At 39.1% G+C, this 27,606-nt stretch overlaps 1 pseudogene; it reads right to left on the reverse strand.

Annotated features, from left to right (window-relative positions):
• Nucleotides 1–16,441: 16,441 nt before the first annotated feature.
• Nucleotides 16,442–17,181, reverse strand: LOC149262654 (histone H3.3-like; annotated as a pseudogene).
• Nucleotides 17,182–27,606: the final 10,425 nt, after the last annotated feature.

Consider the following 27,606-nt stretch of genomic DNA (forward strand, 5'->3'; position numbering starts at 1 on the left):
TATAAATGTGGTAATGTAATAGATAAAGAATAAAAGATAATGTAATACATAATAATAAATAAATGTATACGCTTAATTGATGGCATTGACTTGTTAATATATAAAACTTAATATAATATAGTTAATATAATTAAGGATCACCTATAAGTAATTGCCAAGGCATATCTGTACACAAACAGTTGTCAACGGATTTTGGTTTTGAATATCAACTTTCAACACAGCATTGGAATCTCAACGAGGGATCTCTAGTTTTCATTAGCAATTTATTTCTCATTTTAATTATCTATTTTAGGGTCCAATTACATTAATATATCAACCTTGAGTGTTGTCATCAAACCCGTTAGTGCTAATCTCAGTGTTCTCAGAAAAGCTAGAAACTCGAATATCAAACCTCCAAAATATGAAAATGGATCTTGGCCACATCTAAATCAATTGAATTTAAATGAAACCACTTTAATTGATTTGAATATATTGAGCTGGGTCACATCGAAATCAAAGTACAAATAACCAAAACTAAATTACAGTATACGCACTTTTAATGGAAAGTAAGACGTTTGGACATGAATGGATTTACTTTTTATGGAATGTAAGATGTTTGGACATGAATGGATTTACAAGAACCGTGAAACCCCTTCGTTTAGAAAATTTTGAGAGATGATTGCATAAGAGTTATGAGTCGAATGAATCGAATCAAAGAACACATATTTTGAAACATCGCTACATGTAAACGGTGTCGCCTGGTTGCATAGATAACTGAATTCAATGGAACCAACCCCACAACAAACTTTCCGGTCACCTCAAACCTCAAAATTAACACACTCAAATTAAACGTGGAGACTGAAATCATATTTCGATTTTGTGAACATTATATAATGGAACATTATTTGGATTCAATATTCAACCTTTAATTCAAACATGATTTTTTTTGGTGGCATGAAGACAAAACCATATTTGAAAATCTCCATGAACTGCGCAAAGAACCCTACTTGCTTTACTTGATCTAACAATGAAAATATTCGATTAAAAAAAATCATAGGTACTTATATGAGCCGAATTAGTGGAAATTCGACGAATGAGAGGATTTATGGTGTTTATGTCTTACCTTGATATCCGTCTTGAAAAAATGAATGTAGATACAAGTTACATAGCGCTCGAACAATACCTGTTGCACCCAGCCAACCCAGACAAATCAATACAGAACACTCACACAATACAGAGCGGTAGAGAATCCACTGAAACAATTGTTTAAGAAAGATATTACTGAAGGACCATGAATTGAATCGACATGCATGCAACGACAGACGCATGACAATGTTTCATTAGTTCAAATGCCACATAAGGGGCGATGAACCGCATGGGGTAATGTGAAATCACAACGCTCCATGGGTTTATCATATGAAAAATATTCCTCCAAGATATAATCAGGTTCATTGATTTAAAAAAAAAATTGCAACATAAGTTGAAATAAGTAAGTCTATCAATTTTGCTGGTGCAAGAGACTATCTTTCTATGGCACTAATTCAAAACTAATTTACATATGTTACACACACCCATGAACGGAGACGGAACCAAACCATGGTGATGCCAACCAATGGTACAGAAAAAACATCCAATACCAAAGGACTATGTTCTCGGAAAAAGAGCAACCCAAAATGCGCAATTAAAAGCTAACCGAACAGTTGTTCGTAACCGAACAGTTGTTCGTAACAGAACTCTATAAAACTAAACTATAATTTAAACCGACGGTCCAACCTAAACACCTTGGCCCCACAAACAAGCCCGTTAAAAATCGTAGATCTCATTCAATAGATCCAACGGCGGAAAAGAATATCGCTGAACCCTATATGCCACCATTTAATGTGCGATCACAGCGGTTTCTCAAACGGTCCCTCTGCCACGTATCAATCGTTGAATGTGATCGCTACAAAAAAGTTGAAACCTCTTCCCACTCGTGGGGCTTACGAAAACCGCTCGCGAAACTGAAAACCTTTCAGAGGTGAAAGAAAACGTAAGTCGGGGGCGTCAAGAGTGCCCTGCTCCCGTCCACACGACAAACCAGTTTGCCAGAGATATTGTGAGAAGAGGCCTTGACTGGCCTGTCTGAAACCCTTAGAGGAAAGCCACCCACTTTGCAACCACAGAGGCTTTGAATTAGCTTGCTTCTTCGACCAATAAACCGCCAAAGCTTTCTATACACTGTAAAACTAAAAGAGTCCACTCCTGATCTAGGTGGATATTGGTGGCCACCTGCCAAGTCCACCTGGACCCCCACCATTGTCTTTCTCAGCATTTTCAGTTTCCTTAATTGTAGCACAACTTACTATTTTTAGCAGTTTTTCGGGTCCTGAACTTCCGGAGCCGTTTTGAGGCCCTAAACGACGTTTTTTGGGGAATCCCGGGGCAACATGGGTCCATGGAATGAACCGATGTTGCCCATTCCAACAATGATAGTGCTCGGATAGATCTTTCTAATGAGCTATTGTACGCGTCAAACAGAGATCATATGCCAAAGTTACAACCCCGGGAAGTTGATGTACCAATTTACCCCCAAACGGGGCCCACAGTTTGGCGTTTCATCTCCTAGGGTTAGGTTTTGGAATGTTAAGGGTTTTCCATTGTTTCTCAACAATAAATAGGCCTTCGAGCCTCATTGTAACACAGTTCAGAGGCATGTAGCCATCACATCTCTTCTCAGAGATAAGCTACCATCGCCCTAGCTGGTTTATTTCCATTTCTGGTTATAAGCATATTTCAGTATTTTCCATTAATGAAATGAAGTATTATTTCCGCTGCATCTTGGTGTATATGGTTATCTCTATAATTTATTGCGTTCTTGTTTAAATCCGGATCAGTGGTATCAGAGCGGTTTGTTTTTTCTTTGTTTTTCTTTGCATGTCCCCAACAAGGTCGAGATATAAGGAGTTAGAGCTTGAACTGGTTGAACCTCTGCAAGACCAGCCTCGCAAATCCCGAAGGCCTCCCATGGCGGACGAGAAGAAAGACGACGGGGCAGGAGATCCCATCAAAATCTTGCTCGAAGAAGCCCTCGAGCGACAACGGAACGCGATGATGGATAGCTTTGCCCAGATCCTTCAGCGGCTACCCAGAAGCAACACATCGGCTTCCAGCAGCTACTCTGGAAACGCCACACCCTTTAAGGTACAAGTTAATTTTGAAATCCCCATATTCGAGGGTCAGATAGACGCAGATGCCGTAGATAAATGGTTAAATCTGCTAGAGGGTTATTTTTCTGTTCATGAATTTTCGAGTCGGGAAAAGATTGTTTTTGCTCTTCTCAAAGCAGCCCCCCACGTCAAGGACTGGTGGGAAACCTACTGCGAGCAGAAGGATGAAAGTATTGGCTCGCTATTTTCAGCCGCACCCACCTAGGATTCGTTCCGGGATGCCATCAAGGAGCAGTACTACCCTGTCGGAAGCTATGAGGATGAATACATAAAGTGGACCACGCTGCGGCAGGGAAGGGACAAAGACGTGCCAGAGTTCACCAATCTTTTCCATACCCTTCGCACAAAGTTGGGTATCAAGGATTCGGAGCAACATTTGATACTCAAATACCGTGGCTGCCTGCACAAGTACATCCAGGAAGAAATACAATTCCTAAACATCCCCTCGCTCGGCGCAGTATACCGATATGCCGTCAAGGTCGAGCAGAAGTTTAAACAAAAGAAGCGAGACTTTGGATCTGCGAATCCAAAGTAGGTGAAAGGTGCCCCTAAACCACAGAACAAAGGACAAAGCCAAGGCGGGACAGCCCAAGACAACCAGCCGAAGCTGCAAGCAAAGAACAGCGCCGCGAAGCCGAGAAAGGACACTGGAAAATGGTGCGAGTTCCATAAGAGCTCCACTCACAACACAAGTGAGTGTCGGGCCAAGCAGTCACTGGTGGTTGAGCTAAAGGTTTCAGAATCAGATGCATGTTCCGACTCTGAGTTAGAACCCGATAAGGGGTATGAAAAAGGGAAGCAGATCATTGATGCGAATCCCAGCGCCACTGTTGCTACCGCAAAGATCCAGAAAAATGAACTCGAAGATCCAGAGGAGGAGGAGCGTCTCTTCCACTCCCAGATGTGGGTAAAGGGCTCCCGGATACAGTTCATCGTTGATAGCGGGAGTCAAAAGAACCTCATTTCGGCAGAGGTCGTGAAGCGGTTGGGCTTACCGACCACAGCACATCCACAACCATACACTATTGGGTGGCTTCACCAAGGACGAGATCTTCGCGTGAGCCGACAGTGTCGCCTTCCATACAACATCAAGCCCTTCACGGATGAGGTATTGTGTGACATTGCTCCCCTTGAAGTTTGTGATGTATTACTAGGACAACCATACTTGTGGAAGCGACATGTTGTGTATGAATCAAGGCCCCATGTTGTTATTATTACATTGGGAAATAAGTTGTTCAGGATACCAGAGGTAGCACCACCTGCCGCCATCTCTTTGATTACTGCAAAACAATGCAGTAAGATCATTTCCAAAACCAGGAAATTTGTTTTCCTGATGATACGCCCTCAAGGAAAGAAGAAGACAGTGGCCGCGACCTTCAAACGGGGTCCCTCTGCACGACAACTACAGATGGACAAGGTTGTGGAGGAGTACGAGGACATCTTCACCTCCCCGGCAGGGGTTCCTCTGCACTGTCAAGTCAAGCACTCCATCGATCTGACCCCAGGTGCGCCGCTACCCAATGGACCAATTTATCGGCGCTCCATTCTGGAGAACAATGAAATCAAGAGGCAGATTCAGGAGCTCCTGCAGAAAGGTCACATCCGTCCGAGTTCATCGCCCTGTGGGAGCCCGATCGTGTTGGTACAGAAGAAGGATGGGACATGGAGACTCTGTATTGACTATCGGGCGCTGAACAAGATCACTGTCCGTAATAGGTACCCGATCCCGCGGATTGATGACCTCCTAGACCAACTAAAGGGGGCGAAATATTTCAGCAAGATCGATCTGAAGTCAGGATATCACCAGGTACCAATCGAACCCTCCGATGTGTGGAAGACTGCCTTCAAATCCAAGGAGGGCCTCTTCGAATGGTTGGTCATGCCTTTCGGATTGAAGAATGCTCCCGCAACCTTTATGAGGCTAATGGATGACATCTTGCAGCCATTCACCAACTCCTTTGTAGTAGTATACTTGAATGACATTTTGATCTTCAGCCAAAGTTGGGAAGAGCACCTCCACCACATCCGACAGGTTCTCCAAACACTGCGGCAACACAAGCTATGTGCCAATTTGGAGAAATGCACTTTTGGCATGACCCAGGTTCAGTATCTAGGATACATCATTGATGAACAGGGGGTGCGTGTCGATCCAGCCAAGATCCAAGTCATTCGGGATTGGCCCTCTCCAACCACTCTAACAGAGCTCCGCAGCTTTCTAGGTCTTGCCAACTTCTACCGCAGGTTTGTGTTGGGGTTTTCTCATATTTCTTGGCCCTTGAGTCAAGTCACCAAGGGCGGGGCGAAAGCAAAATTCTTTTGGTCTGAATCTCAACAGAAGGCATTCAGGGAGTTGAAGGATCGCCTCTGCATGGCACCAGTGCTTGCGTTACCAGATTTACAACAACCATTTGAGGTCGAGACAGATGCCTCTGACTATGCTATTGGGGCAGTCCTTACTCAACATGGACATCCTGTGGCATATCACAGTGAAACACTTTCAGACACAGTCCGGAAGTACCCCACTTATGATAAAGAGATGTATTCCATTGTACAGGCCTGCCGACAATGGAAGCATTACATTTTGGGGAAGGAAACGGTCATCCACACAGACCACCGACCTCTGCAGTTCATACAGACCCAAGGGAAATTGCAGAATGATCGCCATCAGAAGTGGTCTACATACCTGCAATAGTTTCACTTGAATATCAAGTATAAAAAGGACAGCACCAATAATGTTGCAGATTACCTCAGTCGGCCACCGATCATGGCGTTAACCACCGTGCTCAACTCTTGTGGGCACGAGACTTCTGATTGGCCGCTTCTCTACAAAAGCGACCCAGAATTCGGCCACACATACCAGACACTCTTGGAGGGTAGGTGTGTTGCAGATTTTCACCTCCAGGATGCCCTATTATGCCACCTCGGTCACCTTTGTGTTCCTTCAAGCGAGCGTGCCAAGATGATTTGGGAAGCACACTACAGTCGGGCTGCTGGGCATTTCGGGGTCGAGAAAACAGTGGCAGTACTGCAAAATTATTTCTATTGGCCGAATCTTCGACAGGATGTTGGGAAGTACATCCGATCATGTACTGCCTGTGCCATTGCCAAACCGACCATTAAGAAGCACGACCTCTATACCCCGTTGCCTACCCCTAGTCGACCTTGGGAATCCATCTCCATGGATTACATGTCAGGCCTTCCTTCCACTAAGCATGGAAATGACTATGTTTTTGTGGTCGTCGACAGGTTCTCGAAGATGGCCATTATGATGGCCTGCAAGAAGAATATCACAGCAGAAGTCACTGCTAAACTCTTCTTTGAACGAGTGTGGGTGCACTTTGGGATCCCACAGTCTATCATCTCAGATCGGGACAGTCGGTTTCTCAGCGCATTTTGGTCCAGTCTCTGGTCAATGCTGGACACCAAACTCACGAAGTCCACAGCCTTCCATCCTCAAACTGATGGCCAGACAGAGGTTGTCAACAGGATGATTGTGCACATCCTGCGCATGTATAACTCAAAGCATCCATGCACATGGGATGAGAGCCTCCCCTATGTTCAGCACAGCTACAACCGAGCTCTTCACAGCTCCACTGGCCATAGCCCTTTTCAGGTGGGTTTGGGATTCCAGCCACTATGCCCCATTGATGTGGCCATGCCCCTTGCAGCTACTCACATGAATTCAGCTCATGTCCAGTCCGAAACAGATAAGGCCACCAGCTTCATTGAGCGCATCCAACATATCCGCCAGCAGGTCCATGACATTCTTGAGAAATCAAATGCCAAGTACAAGTAGCGACATGATCAACACTGGGTGCCACACAAGTTTCAGGTGGGCGACAAAGTCTGGTTGCATTTGCAAAAGGAACGCCTTACTGGAGCCTATCGGAAATTGAGACCACTCCGATATGGCCCTTACACCATTACTAAGGCTATGGGAGACAATGCATTTGAACTCAGCATTCCCCCATTCCTTGGCCTGCACCCAGTGTTCAATTTGGATCGCCTTCGGCCATACTTTCCACCATTGCTAGACACATCCGACATTGCAGAACAGCTCAAACCCACAGAATTAAATCCAGATTGCATGGAACAAGCTGCAACTGATCGGATCATGGACACACAGATCAAGAACACTCGCCAACAGAATATCCAACTATATCGAGTTGTCAAAGCATGCCAACTCCTTCAGCAGGGCAAGTGGCTCACCAGGGAACAAGTTCAGCAGAAGTTTCCTCATCTCATGGAGGAGCTCAACGCAATGGGGACCATTGCTTCCTAAGGGGGGAGGAATGATCCAGGTGGATATTGGTGGCCACCTGCCAAGTCCACCTGGACCCCCACCATTGTCTTTCTCAGCATTTTCAGTTTCCTTAATTGTAGCACAAATTACTATTTTTAGCAGTTTTTCGGGTCCTGAACTTCCGGAGCCGTTTTGAGGCCCTAAACGACGTTTTTTGGGGAATCCGGGGGTAACATGGGTCCATGGAATGGACCGATGTTTCCCATTCCAACAATGATAGTGCTCGGATAGATCTTTCTAATGAGCTATTGTACGCGTCAAACGGAGATCATATGCCAAAGTTACGACCCCGAGAAGTTGATGTACCAATTTACCCCCAAATGGGGCCCACAATTTGGCGTTTCATCTCCTAGGGTTAGGTTTTGGAATGTTAAGGGTTTTCCATTGTTTCTCAACAATAAATAGGCCTTCGAGCCTCATTGTAACACAGTTCAGAGGCATGTAGCCATCACATCTCTTCTCAGAGATAAGCTACCATCGCCCTAGCTGGTTTATTTCCATTTCTGGTTGTAAGCATATTTTAGTATTTTCCATTAATGAAATGAAGTATTATTTCCGCTGCATCTTGGTGTATATGGTTATCTTTGTAATTTATTGCGTTCCTGTTTAAATCCGGATCAACTCCTTTTCTCATACCGCTTCTGGATTGTCAGTGTTACCTTCCATGGTCCTGCTTCTGAACATCAACCAATCTTCTTCGGCTTGATCATGGCATTTCGCCTTAAGAATCGGTTGATTCAGCTCTTGCCATTTTGTTGCAGACTTTTCTTTTGTGCAATTCACTCATTGATTGGCCAGTAGGTTCGCCAGCTTGTTGGTCGTCCTTCGAACATGTTTAAAAGTTATCGTATGGAGGCCTAGAAGGTGGTTATGGATCCTTTGAAAGATCTGATTGAGCCTCCAGTTCCTTGAGACCTTTTCCGGTGTAGTACCCCAGCTGATCTTCTTGACTGAGTTAATAATTAACTCGAAATCCGCTTCAACAATCACAATGTGTCGATTATCTAAAAGCAAAAATTATAAACAATGTTCCATAGCCAGAATTTCTGCTATATTGTTGGTGGCTTTTCCAAGATGGCCATGGAAAATAAACAAGATATTCCCTTTTTCATCCCTTAAAATTCTACCATGACCCACTGTACCCGGGTTGCCCTTTGAGGCTCTGTCAATGTTGAACTTCAAAAATCCCTTGGGGGGAGGTTGCCAAAAATCAAGCTTTGAGTCTTTAAAGAGATTCTTCCCTCCCAGTCTTTGAGGAGTCAAACTTTGTAATCCAAACTGGCAGAGAATCCTCCGCTCAGAAGCCGAGGGAGGATTCACAGGAAGATTTCAGACAATAGAGCTCACAGTCTCTTGTAGCTGTTTTAGGATCTGATTGTGAAGGTACAGGGGCGGTTTTTTTTCCTTAAATATCCTGTTATTCCTTTCTTTCCATGTGTTCTAGATGATGAAGCCTGGTGTTAGAGCCTAGGCAATGCTAAGAACTTCGTTATTCGTGAAATTGCTTCTCCATTTGCTTAGGGTGTTGATGATGCTTCCAAGGTCTCTGTCCGACTGCTGGAATATAGAGGTAAAAGAATCCCACAGCTTGGAGGAAAAGGAGCAGTTGTTGAGAATATGCTCCATTGTTTCGTCTTCCATTTCACAGAGCTGGCACCTGGAGGGCCCCAGAACACCTCTTTTCCTAATATTGTCCCAAGTCAAAATCTTCCTGTGTTGCACCAGCCATGTGAAGAGTTTAATTTTCATCCAACCTTATTGTCTCCAAAGTCTTTGCCATGCTTTATCCGGAGCCTAGGAAGCCAAACCAAGGAGAATTTTTTTTGCATCCTTAAGATTAAAGGTGCCCTCATTGTTGTTTCCCCATCTTAGTTGGTCATTCCCTTCTGAAACAAGAATTTTCCTTCTATCTAATTCTTGCATTATTACATCAGCTTTGTCTTTTAAAGGGTTGTCATTTCTAAGATCAAATTTCCTCCATTGTCTCCACTTTCCTGCATTGTTGGTCCGATCCAAAAAATCCTTAACTTTGATTAATCCTTTAGCATTTGTCTCTGCCTTCAGTTCCTTTAGTTCTTCTTTCAAAAGAATGGGTTCCTATTGCCAACTGTCCTCCCAAAATAGAGCTAAGTTTCCCTCTCTAATTTCCCAGAAGCCATTCTCTTGAACTAGACTTCCATTGTCCCAGGCCTTGTTCCATATGTGTGATCCCCTGATATTACCATCCATTCTTATATGATCCTCACTAGGCCATGAATTCGAATATTTTTCTTTCCAAATAGTAGCCCACTGAGCCTTTGGTTCTTTTAGCCAACACCACCATAATTTAGCCCCTAGAGCTTTGCTTAAAATTTCAGGATCATCCAATCCTAGTCCTCCATAATTTCTGGGTTTGCAGATTCTTTCCTAGGCTACCAAGGCCCATTTTTTCTTTACTTCCCCCTTTCCCCAGAGAAAGTTTCTTTGAATGTTTATGATAAGCTGCAAAACTACTTTAGGAGCTGCGAGAATAGAAAGCATAAAAACTGGGATTGATTATAGAACAACCTTTGTGAGCACTAGTCTGCCAGCCAGGTTTAAGGATCTAACTGTCCATTTTCTGATTTTGTCTTGCAGTTTGTTGATAATCGGCTCCCAGATGCTTTTGTGTAGTGACTTAGTAGTTAGAGGTATCCCCAAATATTTTGAGGGAAGAGAATCTCTTTGAAAGCCCAAAATTTTAGCAATGTTCTTTTGAATGGCAATATTAGTATTGAAGAAAAAGATCTTGGATTTGGTGAGATTAACTTCCATACCTGAAGCCTTGGCAAATTCATTTAGAATTTGTTTGAATGCATGAGCTTCTTTGACTGTAGGGATTCCTTACAGCATCGTGTCATCCACAAACTGTTGATGCGTCCAAGCCTGACCCCTATCAGATAGTTGGAGACCTTTGATCTTACCAACTTCTTTGGCATGATTGATAGATCGACCCAGTCCTTCCATCATAAGGATGAAGAGAAAGGGAAAGAGTGGGTCCCCCTATCTGAGGCCTCCAGAGGGAAGAAATGTTTCAGAGGGAGCGTCATTGACCAAAATAGAGAAACTTGAGGAAGTAACCAGGGCCAAGATCCATCTTATCCAGTTGTGATCAAACCTAAAGGAAATAAGTATTTTCCTAATATAGTTCCAACTTAGTTTATCATAGGCTTTAGCAATGTCCAATTGCATGATCATACCAGCCTTTCGGTTGATAGTCAAAGAATGAACCACCTCGTGAGCTTGAATGATATTGTTGAGAATTTGCCTTCCTTCCACATAACCAGCTTGTTCCACAGAAACCAAGGATGGAAGGAGAGGTTTGAGTCTATTGGCCACCACTTTTGATATTATCTTGTAGACCACATTACATAAAGCTATTGGTCTAAACTTGTCCGGAGTCAGAGCAACCTCCTGCTTGGGGATAAGAGTAATGAAAGAAGTGTTCAGAGCTTTCAGAATAGTTTTATTCATCCTGGAATCTTCTACCACGTTTAAAATATCCTTTTTAACAATGCTCCAATAAGCTTTTAAGAAATCAACATTGAAACTGTCTAGGCCCGGTGCTTTACCATTTTGCATTTCTTTGAGCACCTTGTTGACTTCCTCCTCGGTTACTGGCTTATTGAGGTTGAAATTGTCCTCACTGAACACCAACCTAGGAATGTGTCTTGTGAAGTTTCTGATGGAATTCTCTCTATTAATACAAGTTTCTTTGGCAATTCCTTGAAAGTGATTGACCAGAGCTTTTTATATTTCAGCATGAGAGTTGTGAAGAATGCCTCTCTCATCCTTGATCACTGAAATTCTGTTATGAACTCTGTTCGCCATTGTGGATCTATGGAAGAAGCTAGTATTTCTTTCTCCCTCTTTTATCCATTGAACCCTCGATTTTTGCCTCCAAAATATTTCCTCTTGTTTGCACAATTCCTCCCATTCTTGATGGTATTTGGTAACTTGATCATTCCTGATTTCATCAAAGCCATCTGTGATAAGGGCTTGGTTGAGTTCCTGCATTTTTCCTTCTACTGCTTTTTTGGCTACAAAAATGTTGTCATGTTCATTCTTGTTCCATTCCTTGAGCTTAAGCTTAATGTGTTTTAGTCTTTTTTGAAGAAGGAGCATATTGGTGCCTTGGATATTCAAATCTTCTGCACACCATTTGGCAATATTACTGTTGAAATCTGGATGAGAAAGCCAGATGTTTTCAAAGCGAAAAATTCTATTTCTTCGAGTACCAATACTTTGCACCTCCAAATGAATCAGCGAGTGGTCAGATCCTCCAAAGGGTAGGATTCTTGCTAAAATTTCCTTATTATTGAGCATAAGATCCTCAGATATCATGAATCTGTCCAATTTTGAAGCCACCTAATACTCTCCTCCTCTTTTGTTGTTCCAAGTAAAAATTCCATTACTGGTTGTAATGTCCACTAACTTCATAATGTCTATGAAAGACTGAAACTTCAGAGAGTCTTGACTTTGAATTCTAGTTCCACCTTTTTTCTCTGAAAGCGATTTAATCATGTTAAAATCCCCTCCCAGTATCCATGGCATACCTGCATGTCTGTCCCTTAGTTCCTCCAGAGAATCAAGAAATTTTAGTTTCCTTCCAATCTTTGGGGTCCATACACATTGGTGATTAGGTAGGTTTCCTTATCTCCGACAGGCTGGATGACCACAGAAAGATAATCTCGAAATGCTTCAGCATATAAAATTTCTATTTTTTTAGGATTCCAAAGGGCGAGAATACCTCCTGCTGTATTCTCCGCTTTGACTTCCAGAAACTCATAACTATTGAGCCACTTGCTATGAATCTCTTTTAATTTATGAATGGAACATTTGGTTTCTTGGATGAAGATCACATCTGGAGCTATTTGTTTCATTCTGTTACTAATCAGTCTCTCTTTCCTTTTACTACCAAGACCTCTGATATTCCAAGAAGTAAACTTCATTATTAAAGATTGGTGGAGTAGCTGGTTAAATCTTTCATCTTACCTGAGTCTATCATTAGCTTTCCACATTCCATTAATAACTCGTTATGCTTTTTCTTGCCCCTTTTTTTCCTGGGTTTCTGGGTGCTAATCCAGGTATGGGTTTTGTCGTTTTTACCCCCTCATTGCTCTACTTTTCCTTGCTCCTTTGCCTCTTCGGTCCTTTGTTTTGGGTTTTCCATATATATAGTTGTTGGACTTTAATGAAATCCTCTGGAGGTAAAGAGTCTATCCCTTCTTTAGTTCCTTGAATCAAGAAATCTTCCAAGTCAAGATTCTCTTTCTCAAGAATCGCCTGAAATTCTTGGTCCTCCATTTCCATCTCACTTTGGGTCATCTCCTGATCCATTTCTGTTTCTACATCGCTCACCATCTTTTCTGTCTGCAGAATCTTATCTGGTGTTTTTTCCTTGTCCTCTACTTTCTTTTCTTCCATTAATTCTTCCCCTTTCATTTGGTCTGTTGTGTTATCTTCTTCTTCCACTTCCAAGACTCGGAACTTGTTTTGGTTGGTTTGTTGTCCTTTAGATTTCTATGCTTTTATTCCCTTCTTGTTTCCTTTTCCTTTGTTTGCCATTTTGTGGAAGCCTTCGGAGTCTTTCATAGCATTAGCTTTACTCTTCTTCTCTATTTAAGTGAGAGGGAAATCCCTAAATAGGTGTCCATGTTCATGACATTTGCGGCATCTGAACGGAATATGTTCGTAGTCTATGGTTTGGACCCATTGTTCATCATGAACTTCCAAGATTATCTCATCTGGAAGAGCTCCAGAGAGATCCATCTCCACACAGATCCGAGAAAAGGAAGTATACTTTCCCTCCTAGTGGCTTCAGAAGCTTTAACAAACCATCCTAGCTTATTTCCTATGGCTGTTAATGATTTTGTTTGCCAATAATCAAGCGGAAGAGAATAGAGCCTTACCCAAACTAGGACTGAAGTAAAGGTATCACGTTCCAGGACAAAATTCATGATCCAAGGTTGCATATAGAGACCTGCAGCAGCAAAGAAGTATGGCCCACCTTAAAAAACTTTATCCTTGTCTTCGATATTCGCAAAAACCACGTAAAGAAACCCTTTGAACCTAGGTGTAGGTCAATGCTTCCTTTTGGTTTCTAGTGGTATCTTATCCACATTTGTAAGGATTTTTCAGTGGGCCATAAACCCATGAATTTGCAAATGATTTCATAGGTTTGCATATATTCACTGTGCTCCTGTAGAGCAGGCTCATTTAACGTGACTCTGGGAGTTACAGCAGCTTTAGGCTTACATGGGCCTATGTGTGCTTTGTTTTTTGTTCCCCATTCCTTGTCTTCTTCCTCATTCTCTTTAATAATATTTTTCTCCTTGGATTCCTGTCCATTTTGTTCCTCTTCACTGTTCTTATTCCTTCCCGTTGAAGGTCCTCTAGCATTTTCCATGTGTTTTTCTCCCCTGCTGTTCACGGCTTGCTTGAAGGAGGGAGTGGAGCTCCCTCCTTTGCGCCCCTCCATGGATCGCTGCCTCTGCAACAACTCTGGAACCCTATTTTTTGATTTTTCGCCTTCACTCTCCATCTCCCGCCGCCCCCCATAACCCAATAAGTAAGTCTATTAACATAATTATGTGTTTCCAGTAATTTCTGATAAATGACAATAAGAGCATGACTAGCAATTATCACGAAAGGTACAAAGATAGGCCGATAGGATTATTAAATTGGAATTGTTGACTTTTTCTAGAAGAGATGTTGGTTCAAGCCTAAAGGATGAGCAATTTGGGATGGCTAAAGGCTTTCTAATTGTTTTTTATCATAGTAAAATTTGATAATTCATTGGTTTTACTTTCAAAAGCTTGAAGGAATTTGAAGAGCATATATGGAATTGCTTTGTGGGATTTGATCCCAAAATCATTGATTTGTAAATACATACTCAATGAAATGTTAATTGGTTGAAACCCTACACAAATGTTTGATATAAGCAAATAAGCTGGAAATTTCCATTATTTAGAAAAATTGTAGTACCTAGAAAAAAACAAACCCCTCAAATTGAGCATTAAAAATGCTATTGCGTTAAAACCTTCAAACTTGGTGGTAACCCTTCAAATTTGGGTAGAACACTGAGAACGAGTATTTCTATCTTTTACGTGAGAACATTTTTATTTGAGAACGAGTGTTTCATTCTTTTATTTAAAGAGTAATTTGGTTGGAAAACTGAAAATGAATGATTCCTGAAAACTGGGAATGAGGGATTTTTCATATTTGAGAATGAGTGTTTCATTATTTTATTTAAAGAGTAATTTGGTTGGAAAACTGAAAATGAATGATTCCTAAAAACTGGGAATGAGGGTTTCATGAAAAATCAGAACCGAGTGTTAAGCAGTTAACCATGAAACTCTTCAACCAACATGTGTTGTAAATTGACACGGTGGCCGAGATGCACTAAATTGACAATGATTTGGCCACATGGGAAGAAGACATAAAAATTCACACTGGATAACGAAACATGACACTTGAAGAGTTTCTTCAAGTCATCATTAAATTGACAAAGTGGCCAAGATGCACTAAATTGACAATAATGAGTTAGCCACATTGTGGCTCGCCGAGTGTGGCCACGACGAGACAGCAACAACAAACTGACAATGAATTGGCCATATGGAAAGAATGAATAAAATTTAACAAACTGACAATGAATTGGCCATATGGAAAGAATGAATAAAATTTCACAAGGAATAAAAATGAATACTAGCTAAAACTGCACCATCACAAAAACAATGGCAAAACAATTTTCCAAAAGAAACTTCCCACCTGAGCATTGCAACAACTCGCACTTTTGCAAACATATTGCTCACAACTACCGTGCATTGCAAACTAATCTCTTCCCAAGTATTCAAAAACAAAATTTTCCAAACAAATTGATACAACCACTAAACATTCCATAATCACTCACTTCAGTCCGACAGATAAACAGTCAGACAGATAAAATCCATGCAAATATTCAAGAACATATTTTTGCAAACACATCGCAAGACTATTGTGCATTACAAAATAGTAGATTCAACCTTGCTGATAAAATCCATCCAAATATTTAATAACATAATTATAAATACTCATTGCTCACAACCATAGTGGATTTGTAGAATAATTGCTTCAGCCTAGCAAATAAAATCCATCCAACTATTTGTAAACTTCAAAGTCAATTATTAAAAAACATATAAACAAGTTCCACTATGAAGAATTTTGTCAGATGCACAGCCCTCTCTTGCAGATAGGATAAATTATTGTTCAACAACTAGTTTTACACATGAAGACACATATAGCACTTCAACATTGATAAAAGACATTGTCATACAACATCTTGTATTGTGGTCGATTATCAGTGAAAAGTAATAGAAAGTGCAGAATATTATCAGTGTAAAGTAATAGAAAATGCAGAATATAAATCACGAAGAATGTTGTTTACCAAAAAACAAATTAAATTTATACATGAAGACACATATAACACTTCAACATTGATAAACAGTAATTATACCATATAATAATGAAGAGCTTAACAAGCATCAACATGTAGTATGGGTTCCAAAACATTGATAAACAATAATTATACCATATAATAATGAAGAGCTTAACAAGAATTCCAAAACATTGATAAACAATAATTATACCATATAATAATGAAGAGCTTAACAAGCATCAACATGCAGTATGGGTTCAAAAAACATGGCTTCGAATGGCAAAAAGTTCCATATTAATAAGCAGCTACAATTAGCTCGAGTCGACCCATTCAATTAGAAGTCATAAATCCACAATATCCATTGTAGTCAACGTAAACTTCAATTATACGACATTACAGAATCCTGCAGTCTACAATGCGTTTCTGCAAAAAGCTTCCTTCATCAAATATATGTACATGCTACAGAATTCTCCCCCCAAAAAAATCCGACCTTTACAAATCATCACCGTGAAAACAGGCCTAGGCCCTTTCCCCACGGATATGCCTTGCAAGCTGAATGTCTTTCGGCATGATGGTCACCCTCTTCACATGTATGGCACAGAGGTTAGTATCTTCAAACAGACCGACAAGATAGGCCTCTGCAGCCTCCTAAAGTGCCAAGACAACATGACTCTGAAATTCGCAGATCCATCTAAACACAACAAAACAAAATAATTAGACAAATACCACTGCCAGAACAGAGTACCAAGCAATTCATTTAAATGGGTCACCAATTAAGCTAACATTTTAACGAGAAAGGTGACACATTACCTTGAAGTCCTGGGCAATTTCCCTCACAAGCCTTTGAAATGGCAGCTTCCGAATTAGCAACTCCGTGCTCTTCTGATACTTTCGAATTTCTCTGTTCAGTCGATTAAACAATTTGCAATAAGATACATATACTATAAAGAAAACATTGTAAACATATCGATAGAATCTGAAGCAAATTTAAACTATGTGTACATACCAAAGAGCAACTGTTCCGGAACGATATCTAGGAGGCTTCTTCACACCTCTGGTCATGGGAGAAGATTTACGAGCAGCCTAATTTAAAAAAGGAGCTTCAAAATAAAATGCCACAATAAAAACATCACACCTGAATTAACTCCACCAAAGATTCAACGGAAGAAATATAGGAAAGTCGTTACCTTTGTTGCAAGCTGCCTCCTCGAAGCCTTTCCTCCGGTAGATTTTCGTGCTGTTTGCTTCATACGAGCCATGATTCAAGGAAAAGATCGATCTACAGCACAGAGAGCAAGAATTAAATCATAAGACCAAAGCCTAAACATCAAAACATAAAATCCAAAACCACAACAAAAAATTACTATCAATCTCTTTAAAAAAAAACACTTTTAGGCAATGCAATCGCGATCACACCGCCTTAAATAAAATGGAGATTTTCCCATACTAAACCCTCGAAAACAAATTTGAAGAACAAGGAAAATAGGAAATCAAAGCAGACATATACTCTGAGACAAACTAAAATGGAAATAAAACATGGATCCTAACCCAAGAACAACCACAAACTGTAGGAAACCAAGAGAATTCACTAATTCAAGAATAATCTGACATGAAATTCAGAACTTTTTACATCAAAAACCAGCAGACACGCTACAAGAATATAAATATGAATAATAAATAGAAACACAGCCAAAAGAAGATAACCTTGGAAACATACACCAAAATCCTCTGCTACACAACACCCTTTTTGGGATAATCTGCATTCACAGTTTTCTAATCCATGAGTGCATGCTTGCCTATTCGATACCTGTTCGCCATTAGAAACATGGGAATACAGGTAACCTGATGAGTGCATGCTTGCCAGATGTGATGTGCGGCGAGGATAATGAATCGGTAAATATCTTTTACTGCCAGATGTCAAACAGAAAAGCATATAACAGATGTCAAGCAGAGAAACAAAGTGTAGACAAAAATCTCACTCAAAGGAAGGCCTATCGGCCTAATTATGTGCTTCTAGTAATTTATGATAAATGACGATAAGAGCATAATTATGTGTTTCTAGTAATTTATGATAAATGACAATAAGAGCATGGTTAGTTTTATTTATAGGTTTTCATGTTATATATTTATAAGGTAATATAAATTAAATAGTTAATAAATGCTCATCAATACATAATAAACATCTAATCACTTAAAATATATATAACATTGTTAAAATTAAAATTAAAATGTAAAAATTAACTAAATTATATTTTTATTTTAAATTATTTAACTATATTATCATTATAAAAAAATAGAACAATATTCTTAATCATGGAGATTTATTTCCACTTTAACATGAAGATTCTTAATCTATAACAATATCATGGGCCAATACCATGGCTTACCACATGGCCCAAAAAATCACAACTCACTCCATATGACACTTGTTCATATGACATTTTTTTTAATTTATCAATTAATTTAAAAGGATAAAAACAACATTAACATTTTGCAAATAAATCTCAACCATTGATTTGTCTATATTACTATGAATATTGTAAAATATTTCATGAAGGTTAAATCCCTACCACCCCCTAACAATTATTGATAAGTAAATTAAAAATTTGGAAGCCCCATTCCAAAATAGACACGCCTCTACAACCTAGTATGATGTGTAAGCCTATCCGTCGGTCATCAAAGTTGAAATTTTTCTCATGTTGGATAAAATAAAATAAAAAATAAAAAATCTAAAAGTAATTTTTTTTAAATATTAACTATACAAAACATTTAAATAATGTATGCTTAAAAAAATAAAGAAATAAATAAATAAAATTTCAAGTGAAGAAATTGGATCCCTCTCACCTCATGTTATATTGAACTATGCTAGTTAGATAAAACATAAGAAGTAACTAAATGATAATTTTATTATTATTATTATTAATGATGATGATGATGATTTGATAATCAAAAGAATTAATTGCATGGAGATGCTCTCTCTAGCCTAGCATGATAGAGATGTTGTAACGTTTAACATTTGACTTGGTAAAAAAATAAAAATAAAAAACATAAAAGTAATAGTTGTGTTCATAATTATACTTATAATTAATAATTTAACTAACCTAGATCCAACTTAACTTGGATCTACTAAGCCCCTAGAGGGATCAAATCTCTTTTATAGTGAAAAGAGATTTGATCCCTCTCAGTTTGGTAGACCAGCTACGATGGATCAGGCTAGTGTGTGTGTGTATATACCAAGCCCTAGAGGGATCAAATCTCTTTTATAGTGAAAATGTTCTCTCTCTAAGATGGATCTAGGCTAGTATATATATATATATATATATATATATACCCCAATTTTATCATGGTGATTGGTAGTTTGTAAATAGGTTTTGTTACAATACCATGGGCCAATAACATGGTTTATGAAAATATTATAACTTAGTTCATATGACACTTTTTGATATAGAATTTTTAAATTAGTCAATTTAATTAAAAGAGTACAAGTACTTTGGAAATAAATAGCAATCTTTGATTTGTTAATAGTACTAACCATATATTCTAAAATATTCCATGAATGTTGAATTCGTACAATACAGTTAATAATTGTGACGAGGGGCATATTCTACAACCCAGTATGAGGGAGATGTGTTAATAATTGTGTTGAGAGGCACATTCTACAACCCAGTATGAGGGAGTTAATAATTGCGCTGGGAGGCACATTCTACAACCCAGTATGAGGGAGATGTGTGATTCCTTCTGTGCTCAACCTCAATTTGACACATGTCTCTTTTAAAATAAAATAAAAAATATTCTCTAATAAAAAAAACAATTTCGAGTATGATAAAAAATAAATAAGCATATATATATTTGGCTAGTTTTAATTAAATTTACCATAAAACTCCATTAATCCCACTTTCATTGTACTCACTAAGTGCTCTCCATCCCAGTAGGGTAAAGATGTTTTAATATCCTATAAACATTTTGACTCGGTCAAAATAAACTAAAACTAAAATAAAATACAAAAAATAATATTTATAATTATTAATAAAACTATTCGAGTAAGTCACTTTATATAAACTTAAAAATAAAAATAAAATAAAATAAAATAAAGAGCATAAAATTAATAATTATATTTTGACTGTCAAGAGATCACCCTTGGTGCTTGGTAGATTCAGAGTTAAGTTGGATCTATGGTAGTTACAACCATTTGAAGGATATGTGGTAAAAATATTTCACTCTTCATCTCATCCGTAAATAAAATATTTGGATGTCCATGTGAAGTTGCACAATTTCATATGAACTTTAAAAAGACATCAAACAAATTTTCTAAAAACAAGAGAGTAAAGAAAATCTTATATTTTCACTTTTAAGTGTGGAAAAATGTATGATTTTTATTATTTTAAACATATTTCAATATAGTAATTACATAAATTATTTAAATACTCATATTAATTAAATAAATTATTCCAATACCAACTTTTTTTATATATGTATATATAAAGTTAAAAAAAGAAAAGAATATTATTCTAATGTTAATAGTAATAAAGTATTTCAATATCCAAAATGAAGTTATTAAAGTAAAAAAATTCAATTGCTTTCTAATAAAAATAATAAGAAGAGGATAAGAATAATAAGAGTGAGATGTACAATTTATTTAATTAATAATATAAAATAAATATATAACATTTAAAAAATATTAATAATAAGAAAAAAATTCAATATGAATAATAACTAAAATATTTCAATATATATATATGTATTTCCTGCTATAGGGGCGACTCTCTGGAAAAGTTGGAGGATAGGGACAGTGCCCACTACCCTAGAATCGAGAGAATATTTAAGGCTAAGAGTGGTGTGGCCACCCCTAACATGCATAAGCATGTGGCTTAATTTCGGACGGCCGGTCGTGCCCACTACCCTAGAATTGAGAGAAAATTTAATGGTAAGGGTCGTGTGGCCACCACCTAACATGCATAAGCATGTGGCTTAATTTCCCACTTTGTGGTGATGGTTTATGGTGGTTGTAATGAAATTCATTTAATGCATATTTTTTTTATAGAGTAAGTAAAAATACTTTTCTTATCTTTTCTTTTTTATATAAGTTTATCTTGTCATTAAATGCTATTTTGTATTCTATTATAATGATTAGTTTGCAAAAGATCTCATTATTATTTTTGTTATTTAAATAACAATAAATCAATCTTAAGCATGGATCTAACATGATCCGAGAGGGATCAAATTTCTTCAATTGCGAATTTATTTTACAGCTAAAAAAATAATGTGTAATTTTCCATTGTTTAAATTGTATTCTTGAATGATATATATTTTTAAGTATACTTCATTATTATTTCATATTAAAATATTTTATTCAAAACTTATCTTAGATATTTTATTATATATAATATTAAAATATTTTCTTTTAACATATTCATGTTTCTTTTTTATTATGACCGACATTGCTTTTCTATTTAGAGAATATTTTATTTTAGTTTGAGAGGACACTTGTTAACTTCAAATTGAGACATAGTTATACATTGCAAATTGAGCACGGACATAGTTATACATCGCCTTCACACTGGGCTGTAAAATGAGCCTCTAGGCTCAACCAGGTATTTTTATTTGAATATCATGCCTTGATTTCTAATAAGAACTTCATTTTCCAATTACATTTTAAAGTTCAATATTTAATGGTATATCCATTATATACATTAGATTTAACTCACTAAGGAATCCCTCTTCCATGTAAAATTTATTTAACTATAATTCTTTGTTGGTTAAGTTAATATTCTACTTATATTGAATTGATGCTAGGAGCGAACTATGGCGGATTAGGGTTTTGTCAGGCCCTGCAATGACAGACCTGCTCAGACCATGGCGCATCCGCAACAGTTTCTTTGCACCACTGGCAATAACATATGACAACGAATAGCACATTTGTCATGGATTAATTTTCGAGGGGGGGACTCAGAGCCTCCCCCCAGTGCTCATAGAGAACCTCAGACTCAGAATGGAAATGAAGGGACATCAGTATTGAATCAGACTACCATTAGGACAAAGCAGGCAAACCAGATAAACCAAGGCAAACAGAAAAGGCCACAGGAAGCAACGGAAACAAACCAGAATACGCAGACAGATAATGCAGGAAACGATGAGGTTCCTAAAGCAACCTCGGCAACCTGCAAACCTGTTGCAGCAGAAAGACCAAAGATTGAATTACCAAGTCAAAGGATCAACACCCAAATCCAGTTCATGAAGGATCATGCTTTAATCGGGAAATTTATTGGCTTCTGGCCCACGGAGAAAGCCCTGCAGGGATGGATTGCAGCCAAATGGAAACCAAAAGGGCACATCACCCTGCAGCTGGGACCAAAAGGTTTCTTCATGGCGGTCTTTAACTGCATAGAAGACCAAAATAGGGTAATCGATGGTGGACCCTATTTCTTCAATGCTGCGGGTCTGTACTTGAGAGACTGGATTGAAAGATTCAACCCGGACAAAGAGGATTTAAGCTGGGCACCAGTATGGATACGTCTATACTCCCTTCCTCTAGAGTATTGGGATGAAGATTCTCTGAAAGACATTGGAAATGGCTTGGGGGAGTTCATAAAAATTGCGGAAGAGACAAAACTCAGAAGATACACTTCCTATGCCCGCATTTGTGTCTACATGCATCTCAGCAAAGCTCTTCCGGACACGGTAAGTCTATATCATGATGATTTTGAGTGGATTCAATCAATAGATTATGAACATGTCCCATTCAGATGTAGAAAATGTCATGCCCATGGCCATCTCTTTCGTGACTTCCCGTTAAATGTAAAACCCCCAACTTATACCTCCTCAGAGAAACCTGATTCTGAAGGATTTACCAAGGTAAACAATCGAAAAAAAGAATCACAAAAAACCTGCATCATACCCTAAAAATCCTCCCGTCAATACCTCAATGCCCTCTACCAGCAATAGCTTCGACATTTTGGCTCAACCTGCATTGCTCGACTCTGAGTCCCCCATGCCCTCCACAGAGCCACTTAAGTCGCCCTCTAAATTCAATCCCACAGACTCAGGGCACGTTCAAAAGCCCTCGCAGACCAAAGAAATCACCACCTCCATTCTCAATGTGATTCTAATATGGAAACCTTATGGTATGGACATTGACATCTCTCAATAAGAACCTAATGCTTCTACGGACAATTTGGGGGAAAGAAGTGAGCCCAAGCATATGGAAGAAGAGCCTAAAATTATAGACATATGCGATTTGGACATATTTGGCCTAGAGCAAGCTTGCAGAAACAAAGAATTTGACAAAATCCCAGAAAGGCAGCTCGAAAGTTTGGAAGTTATTCTTTCCAGAGCACATCGGCAAAGATCTCTAGGTATTCAACCAAGGAGTCAATGGGATGGGAAAAATATTCCTAAAGACACCAAGAAACGAGGAAGAAATACTAACCTACAAAGAACCATCCGCATTGGGGAAATGTTGGTGGACTTAAGAAAATATTCCAAGCTAACAAAGTATTACTGTGCCCTCCCCGATATTGAATTATGAAGCTCATATCTTGGAATATAAGAGGGTTAAATAGCCATAGGAAGTACATGATGATAAAAAATATGATACAGCAAGAGAAACCTCAAATTTTCTTCATGCAAGAGACAAAATGTAATACTACCACACTTGGCCAAACTCTCTCCAAAGCTTGGCCAGGCAGTCAATCAGTCACAATGGATGCCTTGGGAGCCTCAGGAGGACTAGCAATAGCATGGGATGAATGAGCTATCACTCTCACTAACATCCATGCGAGTCATCATTTCATTCAAGCCACCTTCCATATTATAGGGACCAATGTACATGGTCATCTCACCAATGTCTACTTTCCCCAGGAAGCAGTGAATAAGTTAGCAATTCTGAATACGTTAACTTTACTCAACTCCACCAGAATACATCCGCTCTGGATAACAGGAGGTGACTTCAACATGATTACTAAATTGGAGGAAAAAAGTGGAGGCAGAATCAAACTAGATAATGAAAGTACCCACTTAAAGAATTTCATACAAAACAACTAGCTTATTGATATGCCATTCAATAATGGTATCAACACATGGAATAATAGAAGAGCATGTACCCAACAAATTGCCTGCTGTCTTGATAGATTCTTGCTTTCATACAATGCCATCCATATTGGAGGAGATCTTTCTGCCTCGATCTTACCTCTGTCTGGCTCAGATCATTGGCCCATCTCGCTTCAATGGAAAAGACTTGGGAACACCACTCGAAGACCCATCTGCTTTGAAGCCTTCTGGCTGATGCATCCAGACTTCCTTAATCTAGTCCATTTAGCATGGAAAAGCTTCAGTCCCCGAGAAGGAACAAAAATGTATCAATTCCAACAAAAACTCAAACATCTCAAAAAGAACATCAAGCAGTGGAACCAACTGACCTTTGGAAATATCTTTCAAGCTCATAATGCTTTAACTCGGGAAATGAAAAGAATCCAGCAAACAATAATTACTGAAGGAAGAACTGAAGCCCTCTCAGAGCAGGAAAAGCTCCTTCAGAATCAGATTGCAGAAAGAGAAAAGCAAGAGGAGATACTCTAGAAACAAAAATCTCGAGTCAGATGGCTAAAGGAGGGAGAGCGGAATACAAAATTTTTCCATCGCACCACCATACAGAGAAGAATGCACAACAATATCACTCATATTCAGAATCAGCAAGGAGAACGATTGGAAAAACATGAGGATATTGAAAAAGAGCTCCTTACATATTTCAAAAAAGTGCATCAAGAACCACAAGTCAACCAACAGACAGCTATAGAAAAGATTATCCAGAACATCTTGAGAATTATAACAGAAGAACACAATCAACTACTCCTTCATCTGATACCTCTACAGGAAGTCGAATCAGCAATGCAACAACTCAAGGAAGGAAAAGCACTTGGTCCAGATGGTTTCACCTCAAACTTCTTTAATAACTTTTGGGATCTCATTAAAGAGGAAGTCTGGCAGGTAGTAGAAGAATCCCTGTCTCTTCGCTGGATGCTTCCCTCATTGAATGCGACTTTTATTGCTCTCATCCCCAAAGAAGAGCAATCTATAACTCTAGACAAATTCAGGCCTATCGCTCTCTGTAATGTTATATACAAAATCATATCTAAAGTTATCGCTTCCCGCCTGAAGCCACTGCTACCCATGCTCATCTTTCCAAAACAATCGGGATATATGGAAGGGAGGCAAATCACAAATGGCATCATTCTCACCCATGAGATCATACACTCCTTGAAGCATCTCAAAAAAGCAGGTATGCTCCTCCAAATTGACCTTTCAAAAGCATTCGATAAGTTAAGTTGGACTTTCATCCAAAAGATGCTAATAGCATTTGGCTTCTCTCCTTCATGGGTCAGATGGGTTATGATTCTTATATCCTCTACTCTGTTCTCCATTCTCGTCAATGGAATTCCTTCCACCCCCTTCCATCCCTCTAGAGGCATTTGTCAAGGATATCCCCTTTCCCCCTTTCTATTTGTCCTAATGGTGGAAGGGCTAGGTCGAATTATCAAAAATGCACTTCAATCACAGCAGCTCAGAGGAATCTCCTCGCCAATACCCCAGTGTTCACTCACCAACAATTTGTAGACGATAATATGTTGTTTGGCCACCCCTCAGTTCAAGATGCCCTTAAATTCAAATCCCTTATGAACGAGTTCTCTGAAGCATCTGGAACCAGCATAAATAATGTCAAATCCCAAATCTTCTTCTTTCATACACCCGCTATCACTCAATCATCTATAGCCCGTATTCTTGGTTTCTCGATCGCTTCTCTCCCTTCTAAATATCTGGGTTCCCCCATGATTGCTTCTGCATTAAAGCACTCCTCCTGGAAAGTGCTCCTAGAAAAATTTGAAGCTCGCCTTTCCTCCTAGACTTTCAGAGCCCTAAATATGGCTAGTCATCTAGTGTTAGTCAAAGTTGTCCTATAATCCATGCCTCTTTATCTCTTCTCTGTTTTAGCAGCACCAACATGGGTGCTTAAGAAAATAAAAAATCTAGATCGGAATTTTTTATGGGGATCCTTGGGACAAAATAGAAAATCGGCACTGGTCAAATGGACAACGGTGTGCCTTCCAAAAAATTATGGGGGTACTGGTCTCCGAGACCCTCAACATAGCAATTCAGTTATGGGAGCAAGATTATGGTGGAAATGGATCTCTGCTCTGCACACACCTTGGGCCATCCTCTGGACTACCAAATACACAAACAATCGACCGCCAGATGAGTTAATTCGACTCACAGAAATGGAAAAAGGTTCCTTAATTTGGAATGTGGCTAGTGCGCACAAAGCTATAATGCAACTGCATAGTTTCTAGGAAATAAGGGACGACAACAATGCATGCTTTTGGGGTGACTCCTGGCAGCAAATACCCAAGCTAAGAAACCTGTTCAGACCTCAACAAACAGAGGGTTGGGAAGAGCCTCAAATGGATAAAGTCAACCAGCATTGGACGCCTACCCTCAATTAGGGATATAGACAATGGCTCCGCGTGGCCCACTTCATCAGGCAAGGAACAAAGTCTATACATAAGGAATTGGACACAAATCTTACCAATCAGAAAATTCATTTTTCTAACAAGAAAGATATCATACCTTGGGGGTATAATTCACGTGGTACCTTTACCATACAAGAGGCTTACAAACTACTGATTGGCAATCAAACAATCAAGGATCCTCTTTGGGATAAAGTATGGTCACCCAATATTTGGTCCAAACTCTCTACTTTCCTCTGGCTATTATGTCAAAAAAGAATACTCGCTCGGGACAACCTATAGAAAAACATCTTCCGCGGGCCCTCAATATGCCCCAACTGTAAACAACAGGAAGATACCATCCAGCACCTCACGAACACATTCAATTTGGCAAATAGACTCTGGGAAAAAGCAAGCTTTAGATGTCAAAAAGAAGGAAGAGTTAAAGAAGACATCACCAACACCATCCATAATTGGGCAACCAATCCGTACAAGAGCAAACTACTAAATTCTTTGTGGAAAATCATCCCATGTCATCTCATTTGGTCTATATGGAAAGAAAGGAATCGCCGCATCTTCAAAGATCAATGTACACCAATAGAGGTCCTATGGAGCAACTTTTGCAATAATCTTCAGGAAACCTTAATGCTCCAAACTTGGCATGAAGAGGACTTTCCTACCCTTCCACAGGAGCAGAATATATGGACAAATTGGAATCTTCAGATTAAACAGGTACATGCAAAACACAGTAAATCCTCTTCACCTCACCACACTCCCAGCAAATGGATCCCTCCACCACATAAAATGATTCAATTAAACTTCAATGGGGCCTCCAAAGGCAACCCAGGTAGGGCAGGATATGGAGGAATATTTAGGGATCACAAAGGTAAACCGCTATTAATTTTCTTGGGCTCAATTGGATGGGATACAAATAACTCTGCTGAGCTAGAGGGGCTGTGGCAAGGGATTTTTATAGCTCAAAAACATGGCTTCTTTCCCTTGGTAATAGAAGGCGACTCTCAGATTCTTATCAATATGGCTAAACAAATTCTTCAGGGGACCCCTGCACACAAAGTGGTCAGTAGCTGGAGATTGGCAGAACATTTTGAGCTCATTGAACAATGGCTCACAACCAACAAAGCAATTACTTTCAAACATATCAGAAGAGAAGGCAACAAAGTGGTTGAT

The sequence above is a fragment of the Pinus tabuliformis genome, chromosome 6 (genome assembly GCF_031772625.1).
Source record: "Pinus tabuliformis cultivar Carrire ecotype Pingquan chromosome 6, CPIR1, whole genome shotgun sequence".
Classification (NCBI taxonomy): Eukaryota; Viridiplantae; Streptophyta; class Pinopsida; order Pinales; family Pinaceae; genus Pinus; species Pinus tabuliformis.